The sequence below is a fragment of the Carcharhinus amblyrhynchos genome, chromosome 8 (genome assembly GCF_965287045.1).
Source record: "Carcharhinus amblyrhynchos chromosome 8, sCarAmb.v2.hapA, whole genome shotgun sequence".
NCBI classification, from domain to species: domain Eukaryota; kingdom Metazoa; phylum Chordata; class Chondrichthyes; order Carcharhiniformes; family Carcharhinidae; genus Carcharhinus; species Carcharhinus amblyrhynchos.
In genome coordinates, this window is record NC_137331.1 from 25,847,942 (window position 1) to 25,863,643 (window position 15,702).

Below are 15,702 nucleotides of genomic sequence, written 5' to 3' on the forward strand. Positions count from 1 at the left end.
CAGATAGGATGTATGAACAGATTTGAGTGGGTAAACAAATTTGTGATGGATGGGGTGGGAGTTGAGTGTACCTAATTGAACAGCTTTTTCAAAGAATCAGAACAGGTATAATGGGCCGAATGTTCACATCTTGTCCTGGTTGATTCAATGTTGCAGTACCTATGAACTCTTCCCTCTTTCCTTTGCATTTTCAACATTATTTTCTCTGCATCTAATGTAGCCTGAAAGCTGAAGATATATTTATGTCCTTTCAGTTTAAAATTCTCTATATGCAAGTGATGAGTGTTTCACTAAGGCCCATAACTTCCTCGGATAGGCAGTCTCCGCAGATTGCCACTCCTGATGTACATACCCTCACTAGTTGCAAAGCCCCTGTCTCACCCAACTTTCCTCGCTGACGCTGGGTGAGTTAGGAATAGCAAAGCAAGGTGTAACAGGGTGCAGAGAAGGAAGGAACGCCCCTTTTTTATGACACTAGCTGTTGTAAAGGAGATGTTTAAAGGAACAATTTAACTGAAGTTCAGTGGGGGAAGGTTAAGTGAGGGGTTGCATGTGTGTGTATGCGAGGTTGGGTCTCGGAATTTAAATTATTTTAATTTTCTTCTAACTCTTTTGGAGTAACTATTAGGGTAAAACTGGCAGAACCATCTGAAGTTAGCAATTTAAATCACTTTATTGGCTGGTTCCCACCCAGCGCAGTTGTCTCAGGGAAGCTAGCATTTCTGGGCAATTGCTGGGTAAAGCTTTGCATAGGAACTTCCTAGAGGGATTCCCCAGTGCATCATTGGGGTGCCCTCTAAATGTGTCTGTGGGGAAGCAGGAAGTAATGAACCTGCATGGCAGTTCTTGGTATGATGCACAGGACCCTCTATACATAAGTTCAGGTTCTTGCATAATGCAAGGGCTCATCAAAAGAATGGTAAGTGCCTTAAGGAAAGTGTTCGACCTTGAACAAAAAGTTGTACTTGGACGCAAATGTTAAAACATGTTGTAGACATGGCCGTACTCTCACTCCTTGTCCTTGCCTCTTCCTGCCTCCTTTATCCTTTACTTCCAATTTGCTTTTTAATGTCAATTGATTTGTTTTCGGTTTTGGTTATTTGCATCTTCATATTCTGATTTTCCTGTCTTTCGCAGCACAGGGCAAGTATGACTTCTCTCTCTATTGCTGCAGTATCTTTATTTTGTTTTAGCTTTAAGAATTTTCTACAAGTAGTTAACAACTTGTTAACAAGTTGTTTTTAAATTGTACTGAGAAGTTTACAAGCTCAGATAAATTGTGCTAAATCAGCCGAACAATGATTTTGGACCTCATCTGGTTATTACTTATATTTGGCAACCTTCGGATTATTCTTTAATTACATGCAGTTGTTTGACGTGCAGGCTAATGTTGGACTACAAACTGTAATCCTGTAAGTGTTCATGCTGACTGGCTGGTAGTTTTGTTTTTGTTTTGCATAGTTTGTATAATTTAGATTTCTTTCATTGTCAGATGTGTTGCCTTCAAGTATACCATATAAATAGAAACAGTTCTCCAATATGTATTATGTAAGTGGGAGGCCACATTGTAAGAATGCTAACGTCTAAAATCCAGGGGTGAATTTTCCTGTTCCACCTGCCACGGGAATTGTAGTGGGCAGGTGACCCATGGAATGGTCCGTTAACCTTGGGTGGGATTTTCTACTTTCGTGGCAAGCGTGGCCGCAAAATTCCATCCCCTACCTCTGATAAATCATAGGGTTGTGGGTTGGATTCACTTGTGGGAACAAGGTGTTTGTTGCCCATAGCATAATTATACCTCATACAATATCTTTCTAGAGCAATTTTGCCAATATGTAGTTCGTCCTGATCATAAACTCTGACTTTTTCAGATAATCTTTGTAATCTCAAATAATCTCTGTGTCTGTTGTCCGTACCCTAACTCTGAACACACCCCTTTCATCCATTGCTCCTTTGCTCGCTGATCTATTGGCTCCTGGTCTGGTAACATCTTAATGTTAAAATTTTCATGCATGTTTTTAATAACATCCATAGCTTTGTCCATCACTATATTTGGATCCCCCTCCAACCCCCTGAGACGTCTACACTTTTCTAATTCTGGGCTCTTGCATGTCTGATTTTCATCACTCTACCATGGACATCTGTGCCTTCAGCTGCCCAAGCCTTAAGCTTTGAAATTCCCTGTCTAAACTTGTCCACTCCCTACTTTTCTTTCCTACTTTTAAGATGCTTCTTAAAATCTAATTCTTTGAGCAAATTTTTAGTCATATGACCTCATGATTGTGTGAGGTTTTCTTTGATGGCCTTCCTGTGACATGCCTTACAAGTGCCATAACTCACTAGATAAATGCAAGTTTTATGCAAAAAGGATGAACACTAGTTAGTGCTTACTTGATATGTATATGATTTGGGATGTATGTACGTTTGGTTTGTGCATCCATACAACATAGTGAGCAATTTGAAGAAATATGCTTTGTAGCATTAAGAAAGAAAAACATTGGTGACATTTCTTGCTATGGTGTTTGAATAAGATTGAATAAGTTCCTACATTTAATATGTAATTTCTCCATAATAGAAGGATATTTGATCTAGGAAATGGAGGCATCTAGAAGTCTGCAACCCTTCGGCTTAAGTTTGAATATAATTTTATGTTTGGTTTATCCTTCATCACTTTCACATGGCATCATTAGTCCCAAATGTACAACCTGGAGTTGGGGATGGTTGCTACCTGCTTTTCAGGAAATCAAATTTGAACATTAGTGAGGAAGAATGAGGGGAAAGACATTTGACCTACGTAACCACTTTGCATTTCATCTATATGTTCATAATCTGAGCAAGTGTAAGAACAGGAATTAGCCATTCAGCCTCTCGAGTCTGTTCTTCCATTCAGTTTGATCAAGGACTATCTCTATCTTAACTCTATCTACCTGCCTTGTTCCATAAACCTTAATACCATTCCTTACCAAAACCTATCAACTCAGTTTTAAAATCTTTACTTAATCTCGCCCCATCAACTTCCAGATTACTGTAAGTCTTTGTATGAAGAAGTGCTTTCATAATATCACCTCTGAAGGACGTAGCTCTAATTTTAAGGCTATGCCCCATTGTTCTGAACTTTCCCACCAGAGGATATTTCTTTTTACCCTATTCAATAGTCTATGAATCATATTAAGCATTTCAATTAGTTGACCTCTTAATCTTCTGTATTCAAAAACCAGTCCTCACAAGTTAACCCATTTTGGTTGGTATCATTCTAGTGAATCTACATTTCCTTCTCCCTCCCATTTTAGCTAGTATCCTGTAGCTGGTATGCTCAATACCTATTTTTGACAGGAAATTCCATTTGGAAGTCGCTGTGTTTTGTGCAAACACCCTACAGCTTAATCAGAGGTGACTCAGTGTGTTGAAATTGAGAACATGCCTTAGCTAAAAACTGAACCTGAAATCCTATCTAAGGAGCTATTTAAGAGTCATTTTTACCCATGTTTCCAGTAAGTGGTAAAGGTGACTCCAGTTACGTATGGGAACTCATAAAATTTGATCTTGATATTTCTTCGAACAAAATAGTACGTAATATAGATAAGTTTGTCATAAACATGGAATCATATATGAATAAGAGAAATGAGTCTAGATTTGCAATAGTGTAACTCAGTCTTTTTGAAAGACTTGAAAGTAACACCTTTAGAGGGAAAGTCATGTCCCTGAAACAAGTTTAAAAAATCTTAACATCCCAGTTACATGAATAAGCACCTTGAATATTGACAAGAGGAGGAAACAAATGATACTTATTGTGTTCTGTGACTAATTTTGGCATTTAGTAATGTGGAGATTTACACATCCAAGGTTAAGTGTTGTACTTTGGTGGTTAGATGTGTAAATTTTGCGCTTTTGTGAGGTTATAGCCCATGGGCTTTCGCATAATGGGTTCTCAAGAAAGTCAGCTGGCTGTTAAGAAAGAATTTTCAAAAAAATCCATTTTGTTTGTTTCTCTATGCCACTCTGCCCCACACCTCACCCAAGCTTGACCAATTTTGACTGTAGTTTCCTTTAACTTGATTTGATGGTTTCCATTCCTCCATCCTTTTTACTGATCCATTATTTTCCTCGTTAGTCAATCAACAATCCTGATGTTTTGCAAATATGCAAAAATATGATATTAGAAGAATGAAATGATGAGTAAAGGTGAATATAGATATCTTGGTCTAGATGTTCCACAGTGGTTCTCCCAGATTGCTGTGGTTACTTTGAAGGAGATTGATGAAAGAGGTTGAAAATGGCTCTTTCGGAATGTAAGTGATCTGCTGAGGTTAGGAGGGAGGCTGGTGGTTGCCATGGTGAAGTTTGAAGGGCACTATCAGTAACATAAGTAAACTATTCAGCATTGTACTATCCAGTTTGTAGCAAGGTTGTTTTTATTGTATTGAAGGTGTGCCAGAAAATCTACATTGTTGAATTTCATGCTGAAACTTGTAATGCAAAATTAAGGAAATATTTTTCAATTTTAGCTTTGGAAGGGATTAGAAATGTTTGTGTCTTTAATAGTGTCTCCTTACAAACAGCTGGGAATTGGAATACATTGGCAGCCTTCCATTCTATAAGGCGATGGTTTGAACAGTAGTGGGCAACTGTGTTAAGTCTGACTCCAATATTGTGTTAATACTCTGCAACAAAACTAGAGAGTAACTTCCAGGGTGCAAACCTGGACAAAATTAATGGAAACTCTGGAATATCCAAGTGTCAGGGTCAACCAACTTCCCCAGTTGAATCCAAAGGAATGCATTACACTGTTTAACACTGACTTGCCTGAAGAAGTTGCCAGAAATATTACTTATTTGGAACATCAATCTACCTTTGGGCTCTACTCCAATTTTTTATAGCCAGGCTTTATGCCCTTTGCCTTCAACTCTCTACTAGCCATAATGAGTGCCAGGACATGCACACTGCAGGTCTCAGGGCAAACCTCTTCTAGTTCCTTTGAAATTTTGGCTTGGAATGATCAGGGACCCAGTTTGTGTGTTGCCACGAGGAGAGACAGCTGAAGACTTGTTGATCACGAGGTTGTGTTCTGACAGGAAGGGACTTGCACTTAACACAGAGAACTTTAAACCACCTTTTTTTTTTCAAAACATTGACCAACTCTACAAGTTGTGGATGGAAAGGACAACATTTATTAACTTGGTACAGAACAATTTTACTTTCTCCCCCATTGCATATATTTTTCAGAATACTGCTTTTTATATTATGATTTCTTGATGTGCTATGGATCAAATTCAAGGTCCAGTATGCTGCTATTATTATCGGGGCAGAGTGGAATGAACAACTTATGCAGCTTGACTGTTGAAGTAGATTATGCTGATGTGGTTTTTCTTTTAATTGGTCTTTAGAAATGAAAGATATTTGTCCGTTAACTGTTCCACTGAAGCCCTGGGCTAAACTTCTGTGCGGCAAACAAAACTCCTCTAATTAATTCATAGTGTTTATGAAACATAAAAAAAATCCCTCTAGTCCAAAGATGAAACAATCTTGAATCATCTTTTTGTATGAGCCAAGTGTTATCCAAGCCTCCATTCCCTTGTTCCCTCAGAAACTAGACTATGATTTGTCTTTGAATAGGAAACTTGCATTGAAAATAATAGCTAAAACTGAAGTGTTGCTCAGTTTATTGCTTCTAAATTGCTGATTGCCAATGGAAGACGGCAGGATTGGTGATTTCTAGTGCTAATTTTTTCCTTTAACTTTACATTTGCCATTGTCAGAGTGCTGGGAATTACTGAAGCATGATCATGAATTGGCTGCAAACTCCATGTTTTGTTTGTGGTAAAAATCAAGTATGCTGAAAGAGCATACTTCTGATTGTTTATCATGAATTGAGCCCATAGGATGTTTATGGGTGGCACATTGGTATAGTCATTGGCACCGTTGCCTCATAGCGCCAGGGACTCGGGTTCGATTCCTGGCTTGGGCCATTGCCTATGCAGAGTCGGTATGTTCTCCCCGTATCTACGTGGGTTTCCTCCGGGTGCTCTGGTTTCTCCCCTCAGTCCAAAAGACATGCTGGTTAGGTGCATTGGCCATGTTAAATTCTCCACCATTGGATCTGAACAGCACCGGAGTGTGACGACTAGGGGATTATTGCACTAACTTCATTGCAGTGTTAATGTAAGCCTTCTTGTGACACTCATAAATAAATTTGGCTTCAGAGTTCCTTTTTAGTGGCCTACCAGTAATACCCGGTTTCACGGTTTGGTAACATCTGAGAAAATATCCAGCTCTTTGGCATTTCCAAGCTATTTGCACAGCTTCCAGGTTTTAGCCGGCTCACACAATACCTCTACTGTCTCCTTTTCTGCCAAACAGAAAAACCTGGACTATTTCATCTGTTGCTTCTCCTCTCAAGAATTCTGTGTTCTTCTTTTTGCCTCTGCTGTCCCTTTTGTAATTACCTTCATCCTCCAGCTTTTCTGTCTGTAGTTCTGCTTTATGTCTGCAGCTCTCCTTTTATGCTTACCAGCCATAAAATATTTTTCTTAATTTCCTGTTGGTACTGCTTCAAGGTGAAGGGTCATCGGGTCACATGGACCAATATTTCTTATTGTCAAAGAAAATTAGAATTGTTCTCTTTATAATTGATGCAAACTCTTAAAGTCCTTTTCAGACATTATTTAAAAGATCTGTGGACTCTGTAATTGTATTCAAGAAATTAAAGAATGCCCTTACTGTTCTGTTTCTGGGTCAAAGATTATCACATATTAAATGCAACTGCAACATTACCATGACATTTTCTTTTGATAAAATAACTCCAATGAAAGCATCAATATAAATGCCTGTCTTTAAGCTTTGTTAATGGTTTCCAGTGCTAATTTAACACTTTCATGAATTGTGAATATTGGTGGGAAAGTGTTTACATGGGATAATTGATAGTGGAATTCAAAAGGTTTATTTATGCAGTGGATTTTGTCATGTGGACTTTCATTCTTAATGCTGATTATCTCAAAATGACTATCCTCATAAGGTACAAAATCAAACCTTGCTTTCTTTTTTCATTGCAGAATTAATTAAGTAATCTACGCATCTGTTTGCCCTCCTTTGGTCCTTACATTTAACTCCAATGTCTCATTGATAACTGTATTTACTAATGCCATTGGTTACCGCCACCTTATAGAATCATGGAATCTTATAGAATGCAAGGAGGCCATTCAGCTCATTGTAGCTGTGTCTGTCAAAATCTTTAATAATTTTGAACACCCCTATTTAGTTTCTCCACAACCTTCTTGGGTCTAATGAGAATAATGTCTGCTTCCCTAAATATAAAGACCCATATTCCTGGTAGCATTCTTGTAAATCTCCTTTGTAAGTTTTTAGTGTCTCTCTTTGCTGTGGTTTTCAGATTTGGACACAGTACTCTTGCTGAGGTCTAATCAGTGATCTATAAAAGTTAAATACTTTGTTTTTGTGCTATATACCTCTATGAAGCCCAGGATCTTGTATACTATTTTTAAGAGCCTTATAAACTTATCTGCAACCTACAACACTTTGTGCACATAAATTCTCAGCCTCTGCTCCTACACACCCTTTTATAGTTTTATCATTGAGTTTATATTGCCTCTCCACTTCATCCTTCCAAAGTGCATCATATCACTATTCTCTATATTAAGTTGCATCTGATAAGTGTCTGCCCACTTCAGTCTAGATCTCTTGATGTCTGTTAACTTCTCTGTTACCGTTTACTATATTCCTGAGTTTTATCTTTTTATACTGTAATAGCTTGCCCACAGCCTGCGAAAGTGGGATATTTATTCCACATTTGAGTGCCACCTTGTTGAGGTTTATCGTGTTTAATTTGTTGGTGAGTTCATGTGATGTAAGCATTTAATGATTCTTTAGGTGTGTCTTCAGCAACACAAATGAGGACCATAATACAAATTACTCTCTCTATGCCTTAATGTAATGATTGAACATGTTGGTAAATCATTGTTCATGCTAGTAAAGCAGATGTTATGCTTCTCCGAAAAATCCATACTCCGTATCATGCTGTTCTCTGAAAGTGCTGAGATTTGAGGTATTTTCTTTACATCCTGTATGTGATAATTATAAATTGAGTCTTACATTCCCACTCTTTGGTAACAGAGAATCTGAATTGTTATTTGCTGTTTCACAACATCTAGATGGTGTGTTGAAATGGCTTATGTCACTTTATTATCAGGAAATCCATTCAGATAACTGTTAAATCTTTGTTCAGTTGAACAGAAAAACACTCGGAACCACCATAGAAAAGTAAGTACTTGAAGCCTGAAAATCGCGGCAATATGTTAAATCAATAAACTAAAGATTTTCATAGTCTGGATAGTGAGAGTTTAAATGCACAGTTAATGAAAGACATTTGAATGCAATTAGCTTGTCAGAGTAAAGTTTATATCAATTTTAACTTCATTGGGAATATGTCACTTGTAAAGGACCATTGTTCAGAAGCTGTTAAAGTTTGAAGATTTCAAATTGAATAAATAACATTTGAGGAGTGTGTCTTGGGCAACGGGGGAGGCAAAGCAGTATTGTACAACACTAATCTAGTTCTAGGTAACGTGAATTCATAAAAAGGGGGAACGGCTGCAACTACTTTAAAGTTGATCATCTAAGTAGACTACGATATGCCCTGTGGTGTGGCACACTTTGAATTCCAAAATCTCTGGTTAAAGTTCTATCCTGGGATTCAAGATTAACTCCAGGAATAGGTTTAAAAAGTAACTGCACGGTAGAAAATAGCCATCACTCATTAGAGGAACCATGTTGGAGTGGGGTATCCCCAAGGTTGCCAACTCTTCAGAATTGTCCAGGAGAGTTGAAGAATTAAAGATTAATCTCTAGGATATTGCTGTAAACAAACAAGCATACAAAACTGCAATAGAAGTAAGCTATTCAGTGCCTTGAACTTGATCCATCATTCAATAAGATTATGGCTCACTTGTTTGCATTGAGTTCCACATTCCCATCCAGCCCGATAACCTTTGATAATCTTGCTTAACAAGAATCTATCTGCTACTACTTAAAAATGTTCAGTAACTCCACTTCTACCACTTTCTGAAGCACAGTTGCAAAGTCACACGACCCTCTGAGGGGGGGAAAATCCTCATCCCTGTCCTATAAGGGCAAACCCTAATTTTTGAGAGAAGACGTCAGGGTTGGAGGTAGAGGGAGCGGGGAAAGAAATAGTATTAAAAAGATAATTCTTTGCCTTTGAGTGCTCTTATTTATTATAGAAAATGTTAAAATTGGGGGAAAAAAGCTAGTTGATGGTCCGGAATCATCCAGTAGTGCAATGACAATGAAGAGCCTATTTCTGGTTGATGTGGGTTGACATGGGCCACGAAGACAGATGTGAATGGTGACCAGTGGCAGAAGCATGTGTATGATGTGGTTGAAGGCTGGAACTCTTATGATTAAACTTCCAGGAATATGTGCAGCCAGAGCTGACAGGCTCAGGTGCCTCAGGGCACAATGCTGGGACCACTGACTGCTGTTTCTAATTTAGTGAAATGATGTGCATTCAGAAACTCAGTGCAAAGCAGCAGTTCTGCAGATGGTACTGAACTACCAGGAGTACTGGAATCAAAATAGACATCTCAGAAGTTGCAAAATTAGTTAACAAGAAAAGAAAATCTAGCATTCACCACCACTGGGTGTCCCAAAATATTCATAGCCAGTGCAGTACTTTTTCAAGTGTAGTCAAAGTTGGACAAAATATGCAATTTGGTCATTCAATGGTAAATGAAATTAAATGTATATAATTGTGAAGTACATCATATAGCAACATAGACAATGAATATACTCCATGAAAGTGTTGAAATAACGAAGGTTGACGAAGAAAGAGAACTAACAAAGAAAAAAACGTATTTTCCTTGTGCTTTTCACAACCTTAGGGCATCCCAAACCACTTAGACAATTAAGTCAGAGGAAGTACTTATCAAATATACCTTTGCTCTGGTTAAACTGCACCTTCAATGCTCTATCCAGTTTTGTTGCCAAGAAACAGTACAGACATTCAAATTGTAGAGGAAGTGCGGAGAAGAGCTCCAAAACTGGTGAATAGAGTTGGAGAAGCTTGAGCAATTCAGCTTCAAATGAAAGTGTTTGAGAGGTAATCTTATAGACATCTCCAATGTTAAGGGTCTGAAAACATAATTCCAGAATGACTTTGAGAGCAGAATGAGGGATGAAGGGTCAAACTAGTAAGAGGTAATTTTAGGACTGATTTCAGGAAGATAGAAAAACAGGCCTAGGTTAAAGACTGTAATAAGCTTGCAGAATGTTTATCAATGGCAAAAACCTGGAAATAATGTCAGAAGCAATTGGATATGGTAATAGAATTGGTATGAGCATACATTTGGGTGAATGAATTAAGATGACTGGTCTCCATGTAAAATTATTTTGTGTTTAATGATCATTGGATTTGTGTGCTGTCTCATGAAAGTGCAGTGAATTTAATATTCTGATTTAATGCCACTGCAAGAATTGTGGAATGTCAGAGTTAATGATGGCAATAAATTTGAAGCGCTACGTGGAAACAAAGGCTAGAGATGTGACTGCTTGCATCAGTAACATTAAAAGTGGAAGAAATAAGGAATTAAATATCATGTACATTGACTTAACAACAGTTGCATGTCAATTCACATTACTGTTGGCATTGCACATTTATGTTTTCTTTAACAAATGGAGTGTTTAAAAAAGTATTCGGGTCACCATTAAGTTTCAGTGAAGTGCATTGGTAAGAGTCACTACCAAACAGAGAATTATTTTTTAAAATTTCTTGTGACTGCCTAAAATGCACTTGTGCTCCCTTTAGATCATGTTTTTGATATGCGGATCTTATTTTGACCAGGCCAACAGCTGACTGTCGTGCTTAAAGATGGGGTAGATGTTTAAAGTTGCTTGTTTCTATATCATATGGATATTAAAAACTGGTGATTCTCAACCGTTTTTTAGTCCATGATCTGTTTTTGTTTTGTCTTCTACCTTTGTTCTTCACGTGCCATGTTCAAGTCAGTCAACGATTTCTACATTGATATAACTAGTGCTTTTACGTACATGTGACAGATATTGCTCTGGATAGTTATAAGTTATGTGAAAGTAATACTGTTTGACTACAATTGGCGTGTGTAGCATTTAAACTTCTCATTGCTATTAAATTCTGAAAAATCTCGCGACTTACAGCGTGAGTCAGCATATGTCGGAACTGAAATGAGTGACTCTGACCACAGTTGGTCTCCACTTGTTTTCCATCTGTGATAGATTGTGGGACTTTGATTCAAATAGGGAAGTAGATGGTGGCACAGTGGTTAGCATTGCTGCCTCACAGCACCAGGGACCTGGGTTTGATTCCTGGCTTGGGTCACTATCTGTGTGGAGTTTGCACATTCTCCCTGTGTCTGTGTGGGTATCCTTGGGGTGCTCTGTTTTCCTCCCAGATGTGCAGCTTAGGTGAATTGGCCATGCTAAATTCTCTCTCTGTACCCGAACAGGCGCCGGAGTGTGGCAACTTAGGGGATTTTCACAGTACCTTCGCAGTATGAATGTAAGCCTACTTGTGAGTAATAAATAAACTTTTTACTTTTACATCAGCAAGATCAACTGTGGAGTTAAAATTGCAGCATAACATGCTAGCTGATCTAGTTCTGATGAAGGGATTATAGCTGCATAATTGACAGCTTACTATATTTCCAAAGGAGACGTTCTTTCTTGTGGTGGATTCTTGCACACAGCACTGTTAACAGGAAAAAGACTGAAGTAATTTACATCTAGTCTTGTTACTTAATGATTCACCTGTACGTCTGAGTTCTAAATTCGTTGATTTTTAGAATGTTCATCTTCTGTAGTTCAGCAAGAAGTCCAGAGAAAGAATTATACTAGTTATTTAGTAATATATTTACATATTATGCATACCTTCGTTGAAGATGTTCTGTGAAAGTAACAAAATGTAACAATATATGGTGTCAAATTTTGTTGTGTAAGATTTCCAAATTTTAAATAACCCAGAAGTGTTCTAATAAGTCTGAGTCAGTGCCAACTTTCATAAGCAGCTTGTGACATTGAAGTGTCTGGATTTGCTTTATAAGTTTTCTTTACATTATCTGACTTTTGAAAAAACATTGTGGAGCGGAATCTGTGTTGACATTATCAAAGGACTTAATAGATTGATTAAGAAGGCCAAAACTGGAAGTGACTGTGCAGTACTGTATTTGCTTTGTGTGATATTATGTGACAATGCTAAACATCATTTTGTTTTTCTTGCCAGTTTCAATTTGAAATGATAACTTGGACTTTGGCTGACATACACAATGAGGATTTACTGCATTTCTCTTTACAATACTTACATAGATTAACACAATCCAAAGGGAAAAGATGTGGGACACAACATCCTTTGTCTGTCTCTAAGTCTTTTTATGTCGATTGTAAGAATCCTGTTATAATGCATCAAATGCTACCAACTGATTACTTACTGTATTATATAGCATCGAAAGAAAATTATTCAAACTCTTGAGAGGAAAACTTTTTTTAAACTATGCATATGAACACTTCCATCCAGCTTTCTGAAAAATCAAATGTAGCTTGCTGCCAAATCAAATGTGAACATTTCTGATGGCACTTGTAGCAACTTTACCCAGTGCATGATTAATTAACAATCTGTTTTGTCCCTAAAATAATTTCTTAATCACAAGCTGTTTTTCTGGATTTTTTAAATTTGGACCTTTTGTTTTGTGGATATTTAGTTAAAGCACGAACTGTGGATAGTATGCTGTCACAGCCTGGTTCATCAACAATAAGTCAGAGCTTGGTCTAAATTGCTGGCTTTGCTGCTCCTTGTAAGAAAAACTTTGATATGCCATATGTATTTAATGATGCTTTTGTAAATGTAGAGAACCTGATGCCTATGGGGCAGTAAATGGATATGTTCAATGGTCATTGCTTCTAGAACAATGTGGTTTTAAATGATGAAGCAACTCAATTGCTTTTTTTCTCGACCCCAACTCCAGCTCTCTGCCTACTGAGCGGGGACTAGACAGGAATACTCCCTGCCTCCTCACCTTGACTTTTTTTGGTAAATGATCTATCTTGAAAGGAATAAGATTTATGACTAGCAAGATTGGCTATATTTACAAATAAAAATTTAAAAGCTCACATTCAAAGACTCATGGAATCCTACAAGAGAAGAGGAGGTGCAGGAATCCACTGGAAAGAGAATCAGAATGGAGAGTGAGGAGAACAAAGATATAGAAGTGGGGTGAAGAAGAAAAAGAAGAGGAAAGTGGCTGAGGAGGAACAAGAAGTGGTGGACAGTTTGTCGAATGAGGTCCAGGAGCAGCCTGTTAAGAAGAGGAAGCAGCAGCTGGTGACCGAGGAAGAGGAGGAGCCTATGTCAGAGAGGAAGGCCAAATTTACCTGAGGCTGGCACTGCCCTTTTAATGCAAACTGTCCACCCTGAAACTGGTCAATTAGGCAAACCAGGCTCACTCTCTGCAAACTCATCAGAAATGGATTTTTTTTAACAAATGTTTTATTTTGCTTGGTCTGAACTATTGTTGTGCGTGTACTGAGACCTTTGACACACCCATATTCCCGATATTCCTTATGTCCAGGTTTATTCCCATATTCTGTTCTGAGGAAGTGCCTTCAGTGTATTAGTGAGTGGAAGGCAGCACTTGTATTCATGCCTGTCTTGTGCTGGTGCAAGTGAAGTTCTGCAGTCTTGGTAACTTTACTGGGACCTGGTGTATCCACAACGACACGGGTACAGTCCCAGCATTGTCTTCACTTCAAGTCGAACTTGGTGACATCAGTCTGAGGTCAGTGCACTGTTTGACCTGTTGCTGTGTCGGTGGAGCGGGAGAAGTGATTGGTTTAAAAAAAAATCTGTGAAACATCCAATTTGGAGTTTGTAAATATGTCTTAAAAAGAAAAGTAATCTAATGTGGGGGTGGCTGTACAATAAATGACAGAACCATCAGGACTATACACACACACACGGATCTGGGAGTGCAAGTCCACAGATGCTTAAAGGTGGCAACACAGGTGGAAAAGGTGGTGAAGAAGGCATATGGCATGCCTGCCTTTATTGCACAGGGCATATGTTGCAGTTTATAGAACATTGGTAAGACCACATTTGGAATACTGCATCCCATTCTGGTCACCACACTACCAGAAGGACATGGAGGCTTTGGAGAGAGTACAGAAAAGATTTACCAGGATGTTGCATGGTATGGAGGGTATTAGCTATGAGGTGCGATTGAGTAAACGAGGGTTGTTCACCCTGGAAAGATGGAGGTTGAGGGGTGACCTAATAGAAGTTTATAAAATTATGAAGGGCGTAGATAGGGTGAACAGTTGGAAGCTTTTTCCCAGGTCGGAATTGACAAACACAAGGGGTCACAAGTTCAAGGTAAGGAGGCAAGGTTCAATACAGATATGCGGGGGACATATTTTACACAGAGAGTGATGGGGGCCTGGAATGCACTACCAAGCAAGGTGTTTGAGGCAGACACGCTAGGATCATTTAAGACTTACCTAGATAGCCACATGAACAGACTGGAAATAAAGGGATACAAACGGGTGATCTAGTTAGGAACTCGTGATCGGAGCAAGCTTGGAAGACCAAAGCGCCTGTTCCTGTGCCGTATTGTCCTTTGTTCTTTATTTGGTCCATCGAGTCTGCACTGACAACAATCCCACCCTGACCCTATCCCCATAACCCCATGCATTTACTCCAGCTAGTTCCCATGACACAGAGGCAATTTAACTAATCTGATTAACCCGTACATTCTTAGACTGTGGGAGGAAACTGGAGCATCTGGAGAAAACCCACACAGATACGGGGAGAATGTGCAAACTCTACGCAGACTGTAACCAATGCCGGGAATTGAATTTGGGCCCCTGGTGCTGTGAAGCAGCAGTGCTAACCACTTTTCCACCGTGCTCTCCTAGTCACTGTGCTGCCCGTTCACTTTAATATAGCGTTTATTTTTGAAAAGTTGCAAGTATTGATATAATAATCTTAGTGTGTTGGTTTGTATAGTAACACTTGGTCAGTAGCTGTCATAATTCGGGTTTGAAATTTTCTGTGATGCAGGACTTAAAGATTTCAGAACAAGTTGGCCCCATTAACACGGAGGCTGCCACTGGTATCACAGGCAATGACTGTCTCTAACAGTAAAGGGCCAGCCACACCCCCCTGAACTTCAATGGCATAATCATTGCCTAGTTTTCCTCACGAGGCACTTGGAAGCCCAGGCAAATGGAACTAAAAGTTGATTGTGACCTGCTTTATCAATTCCATGGTTACAGGAGTAAAAAAGAAATGTTTCAGACTCTCAATATCTGTCCAAGATCTACAAAACTCAGATGGTATATACTTGCAAACGCTCTTGTCCCTATGACTGATAATAGCACTCAAGAAGCTTGACACCACCACCATGGATAGTTGACTGAATGGCCACTCCTGTCACTGAAGTCCAGTCTACCCCTCTGCATGCTGCAGTTGCAGTATATATTCTGCATAGAATGCACTGCAGCAACTCAAACCGGTGCTTTGTAGACTTCATAGATTTGTGCTACTGGGAAGCAAAGATCAGTAAAATGCTTGCAATATCGCTGCCTCCAAATACCCCTCTAGATCGTGTACTTGGGCTTTTACCAAAAGGGGAAAAAAAATACCTA

General features: G+C 38.8%; 1 protein-coding gene across 1 annotated transcript in view; it reads left to right on the forward strand.

Moving 5' to 3' along the window:
• The window catches only part of LOC145346470 (suppressor of cytokine signaling 6-like), a 53,426-nt gene that overhangs the window by 18,124 nt on the left and 19,600 nt on the right, over positions 1-15,702 (forward strand). The gene's annotated exons all lie outside the window — the stretch shown is intronic.